This window comes from Myotis lucifugus, unplaced genomic scaffold (assembly GCF_000147115.1).
Source record: "Myotis lucifugus unplaced genomic scaffold, Myoluc2.0 scaffold_191, whole genome shotgun sequence".
In the NCBI taxonomy this organism is placed as follows: domain Eukaryota; kingdom Metazoa; phylum Chordata; class Mammalia; order Chiroptera; family Vespertilionidae; genus Myotis; species Myotis lucifugus.
This window is the reverse complement of record NW_005871239.1, coordinates 219,403-224,979: the sequence shown is the minus strand read 5'-3', so window position 1 is coordinate 224,979 and position 5,577 is coordinate 219,403. Positions and strand designations below refer to the sequence as shown.

The window sequence follows — 5,577 nt, the reverse complement described above, 5'->3', positions numbered from 1 at the left end:
ATGTAAAATATATGTACATAGTTTGCACATGGAATTATGGCATCATGACTAGCCAGCAGATTCCGCTATTGTCCCTTTAGCTCTCACGTTTTGGCCAGAAGGTTCTCGCCCCCCAGTTGGGCCGCAAAGCGCGCTTCCTGGGCTGTAAAAGCCGCCCAGGGTAGGGAATCTAGAACCTGCCCGTGAGCCATTCCTGGAACCGTTTAGCAATTTCCGCCGGGCCGCCCGGACGTCACTAGCCACGGTCGTTTCCTCTGAGTGCTCGGAACTCCGGAAACTGAGGAGCTTTCCAGCCGTTCTCGGGAGAAAAAGAGCCGCCCGCCCGGGAGCGAGCGCGGGGAGCTGACGCGCCAGAGGGGCCGGCCGGGCCGCAGTGCCGCCGAGGGCCTGCGGGGGGCGCGCGCGGGCCCGCCCGAGGGGAGGGAGGAGCGCCCGCAGGGGCGGGGCGCGCGGCGCTGGTGCTTCCTGTTCCGGCGTCAGGAGGAGCCGCGCGCTGTTGGTGCTGCCGCTGCTGCTGGTGCTGGTGCTTCCGCCGCTGGTGTCGTGGTCGCCGCTGCCGTGAGTCAGGCTGCGCCTGGTTCCTCAGCTCTCGGTGTCCTCGGGCCCACCGCTGCGCCTCGACCTTGCTGCGGGCTCGGATCTGCCGGGTGAGGCTGCTTCGGCGCTAACAGGGGTCGGGGAGCGGGCGACGGAACGCGCCCGAGCGGGAGGCGGGAGGCGGGCGCGGTGACGGAGGTGCCGGAGTCGCTCTTCCGGGGCTAAGCGTATTTTTCCAGGCGTCTTCCTTGGGGCCCCGGGGGAGGCGTCGGAGACGGGAGGTCGCGCCCGACGGGTGTCTCCGCGCTTGACGTCAGGCCTGGCCTGTGGGGGCGGGGCGGGCGCGGGCGGCCCTTCCCCCACGCCGGGCCGGGCGGCGCGACCCGCTCCGAGGCCGGTTCGCTCCGGTTATCCGGGCGCCCTTTGTTCATGTGGCCCTACGGGGCCGCCGGCCGCGCGCCCCTGCCCCCCCCCCCCCCATTCATTTAATTCCTAATAATAAAGGGGAGACCTGGGCCTGCATAGGTTCTTGGCGGAATCTCTGACCCTTGCTTAGGATTACCCGCCGTGCGACCGCTTCCCGGCCTTCCTCACTAGAGGAGTTGCCAGCAAATACATGATGTTTAATGCCCATTAGAAACCGTAGAGTTGTATAATTAGTTTTGCTTTTTAGGGTTTAGGAGCGCTTATTAGGCATGGTAGCTTATAAGTAGCTGAACCATTTTCCTTTTTGAGAACCAAGAGTAGTGCTTTTCATAAATAAGAATTCTAATGTCGAAGCATCAAACCATACTCACCAGACCGGGAAAAAAAATGGTATGGCATTGCCGCTAAAGAAATACTCGCACACCGCGTGACTTTAAAGGCCTGTTTTGAAAAGGAACCCTTATTATAGGCGAAGTTGTCTTCAAAAATCTTTCAGAAGTTCTTTGTCCGGTCGTGGTCGTTGCGCAGGAAAACCAATTTTTTCTGGCCGCTGGCGTCTGCGACCCTCCTACTCAGGGAGTTTGTCTCGGAAACCCGAGTGGAGCTGCGAATGTCGGCGTGTTCTCCTCTCTCCTGGAGGAAGAGACCCATCTCTCAGCCGACAGCCTGGGCCCAGTGTGTTCTGAAGCTGAGAAATATTTTAACTTTATCTGTAGGTTTTGGAAACACGATAAAGTGCATGGACATAACACCCCCAGTGGTGTTGAGGCAGCAGCCCCTCATCTAACCCAACATTAATATTTGTGCAGCAGCCATAGGTGTGAATTCATGGGAACTAGAAATAGCCTCAGGTCAGGTTTTACCGCCAAATAAGTTTATGCCGAACTTGAGAGGCATCTCTTTGCATTTCAGAGGTTTCTGAGTTGAGAACTGTAGATCGAGCAGAGCGATTGTAAAAGGTAACACTGGGTGAGTGTTTGCTATACGCCAGCCAGTGCCCAAGAGATTTGTTTGCAAATCTGCAAGGTGGATACTGTTCCGGTCTCCTTTTCCTTCTGAGATTTGGAGAGTTGGTCTTGCTCAGAGCCAGCCAATGAAGAGCCGTGTTTTATCTAGTCAGTCATGCTTTTAGCATTTACTCTTTTAACCATATGCTATATGCCTGTATACAAAGGAAGACAAAAGAATATATCTGTTGCCACCCAATATTTTTCTAGCACTATTATAGGCACTTGATTTATGAGTCCCATTTAGACTCTCGCATTACTAGCCGGTTCTTTACAGTTGAAGATCTGAGGTTCATTCATTCAAGTAAGCTGACACTGACTGTCAAACACTCAGTCAAACCTTGGTCTAAAGGCCCTCTGCTAAGACTTTCATATCCTCCCCCCCTTTCTGTATTCTGTATTCCAACCCATCGGACCTGCTAACACCACCCACGAATCCTTCTTTACATCCCTCTCTCAGTCTTTGCAAAACTGCTCTCCTTTCCTAAGGCCTGTCCCACCATCCCCTGTTCATGGTTCTTTCAGACTGCAGAGGCACTGCTCCCTTCCTTTAGGAGCTCTTTGAAGTACCCCCTTAGTGCCCTGTGCTTACCCCAAGTAATGTTTAAGCACCAGACTGTGAACTTCTGAAGCATTTATTTCATCCAATACTATTCATTTTCCCAAAGCCTAGCACATATGTTCCAAGAAGTAGCTGAATATAGACAATATGGCTGACAGGTTGTTGGGAAATTGACGTTTTAAAATTATGTTCTAAAGAAGTTTAAAATGTTCCAAAACTTCCAAATTCCCAATTTCTTGTGTTGCCCAAATGTAGGATAGCTAAAAGAGCTAATACTAAAAACTCATATATTTTAAGTCAAAATTTATATATTCAATACAACATTTTACTATCATATCCCCCCCCCCCCAACTAAACAAATCATACCATAAATCCTGATTTCTCTTGACAGGAAGAACATTTTAATAAACATCTTACATGTTACTGATTATTAAATGTTACTTATAATTATCTGTGAAGCAGTGGAAATAACTTTCGCAGATGAAAACATGGATTCTGATTAAGCTTGCCTTTGTCAAAAGATTGAATTAAAAGGATTGATGTCCAGTCCTGGTGGGTGTGGCTTGGTTAGTTGGAGCATCCTGCCATGCACCAGAGGGTGGTGGGTTCGGTTCTGGTCAGGGCACATGCCTAGGTTGCAGGTTAGATCTGGTCTGGTTGCCTGCTGGAGGTAACAGATTGATGTTTCTCTCTCTCTCCCTCCCCCTCTTTCCCCTTCCTTCCTCTCTAAAATCAATTTTTAAAAAAAGGATAAGCAACTTCTTTAAAATGAATTCAAGTATTGGTGTCCAGTTTTTATAACTGAGTAGTCCCATACTGTTTTTCTCCACCACAATTTGGTGGCCTTTTGAAATATTTCTTGTCCGGTAGTCAACAACAGTTTGTGGAGTTCAACTTCCTTAAACCTTCCTGTGATTGAATTACCTTTTTTACCCTAAACGCCAGAGAAATTACAGAAATGTTTTACTTTTCTAGTGTATGTTAAAAGACATTTCGTACTCTATTTTAAAATCACTATTCTTGCTGCTCGTAAAATAAAATGATTATTTTTCAGTTGATGTATAGATCTTGCCATAAAGTGGTAGTGAAAGTTTTGGAGGAAATAGCTTTAGATTATTCCAAAAAGAAAAAATGAAAATCTTTCTTGATAATAAACCTTTTTTTTTCTTTTTGCCATTTTATGGTCGCATTGGCCTCATCTTAATTAGCATAATCCAGATGTTTTGGAATAGTTCAGAAAAATTGAAATTTTTTAACTTTCTACAACACTTCTCATGTTGAGACACTGATGTCCTGCTGAATTTTTTTTTTAACCTTTTTATGATGAAAGTATTCCCCAGAATGTAAGTTGGAATGTTTCAATTAATATGAACACTGTTCATTCTAGGTATGGGAGAGCAGGTCACTTTTTCCTGTGCAGTGATGTAGAACAGAAAATGACCTATTTCCGATTACTTTGGTCAGGACTTCATTATTTTAATGATATGATTCTAGTGCTTCCTCTGTCTTCCAGAATTTGATTTTGATTTAAAATTTTGAAAGACAGAATTGTGAGTCTATTTATGGGGTAACTTATGTATATATGTTTTTCAAAATCTAAAAGGGAAAAGAATAATTCTAAAAATCTGAACAGCAAGAACATATGAAATTGAATTGGTTGCTTTGTTAGTTCTCTGCTCCAAAATTAATGTGAACTTTGATACAGAAACATTTTCTGTTTCAGCAAGGCTTACCCTGTTTGAAAAGCATGTTAGTCTTATGTGGACTTTAAACTTGTCATTCACTGATAAAAGTTTCTTCGGGTGTTAGTCCTAGGAATTTACTATTGTGCAAGTGACTTTTAGTGTAAAACAAACCGTAACTTAGGAATGAATGGGTAATTATATTTGCTATACATTCAAGGTGTGTTTTTTCATATTCTGAACAAAAAGCAAGTTTATAGCAGTTGTGAATTAGTAGGCCTCATGTTCTGTTTCTTCATTCCTTATGAGAACCAAATCATCTATATATATAAAAGCCTAAGCAACCGTCCAACTGGTCGGTAGCTATGACACACAATGACCACCAGGGGGCAGACACTCAATGCAGGAGCGGAAACCACAGGCATGGAAACATGGAACAGACTGATGAATCTTAGAGGGAAGGGGGGAAGAAGGGAGGGAAAGAAGACATTAACCAAAGATCTTATATACATAATAGAGTCCTGGTGCAATGAGGTTCCTCAGCCTGGCCTGTGGGGATGGGGCCAAAACTGGCCCTGTGCATGGATTTGTGCACTGGTGGGGTCCCTTGGCCTGGCCTTCGGGGATCAGACCAAAACCAGCTCTCTGACTTCCCCCGAGGGGTCCTGGATTGCAAGACGGTGCAGGCCAGGCCAAGGGATTCCACCGTGCACGAATCCGTGCACCAGGCCTCTAGTACTTAATAAAACTCTTAAGAATTCAAGGATGGCTCAATATTAAGCAAAATATATGTTATCTACACTAATAAAAGAGAAACATGGTAATTAGCGTACGACCGCTACCCTTCCCATTGGCTAATCAGCATATCCTTATGCAAATTAACTGCGAGCCAAGATGGCAGCCGGCAGCCATGTACTGAAGTGAACAGGGAGGCTTGCTTGCTCCAGTGACGGCGGACTCCAATGTTCCCCGCCTGACTTGCCGGCCTCTCAGCTGCAACTCTAAGCAACTATGTTGCAAATATAGAAGCTAAACAAAACCCCAGAAACTGGCTTTCAGTCAGCCGGGCTTCAGCCAGCCTGACCACAACATTGTATCAATGTTTTCAGCAGTGAGGCCTCAGAGCTAAAGCTGGCCCAGAATAAAAAAAAGAAAAAAAGGAGTGTTTGGGAGCTTCAGTCACCCGCCAACCGGAAAACGGCCCTCAGCCCCTCAACCAGCCTGGCCAGGCACCCCAGTGGGGACCCCCACCCTGATCCAGGACACCCTTCAGGGCAAACCAGCCAGCCCCCACCCGTGCACCAGGCCTCTATCCTATATAGTAAAAGGGTAATATGCCTCCCTGCACCGGGATCACCAAGCA

At 46.9% G+C, this 5,577-nt stretch overlaps 1 protein-coding gene across 6 annotated transcripts in view; it reads left to right on the top strand.

Annotated features, from left to right (window-relative positions):
- Window positions 1-503: 503 nt before the first annotated feature.
- The window catches only part of MAPK1IP1L (mitogen-activated protein kinase 1 interacting protein 1 like), a 43,054-nt gene continuing 37,980 nt past the window's right edge, over window positions 504-5,577 (top strand). For 5 of the 6 annotated variants that reach the window (XM_023760760.1, XM_023760759.1, XM_023760763.1 and 2 more), the window contains exon 1: window positions 541-647. The gene's annotated coding sequence lies outside the window, so the exon portion shown is untranslated. Of the gene's footprint in view, window positions 648-5,577 lie in introns of all 6 variants that reach the window. The other variant, XM_006096949.3, reaches the window with a different exon arrangement.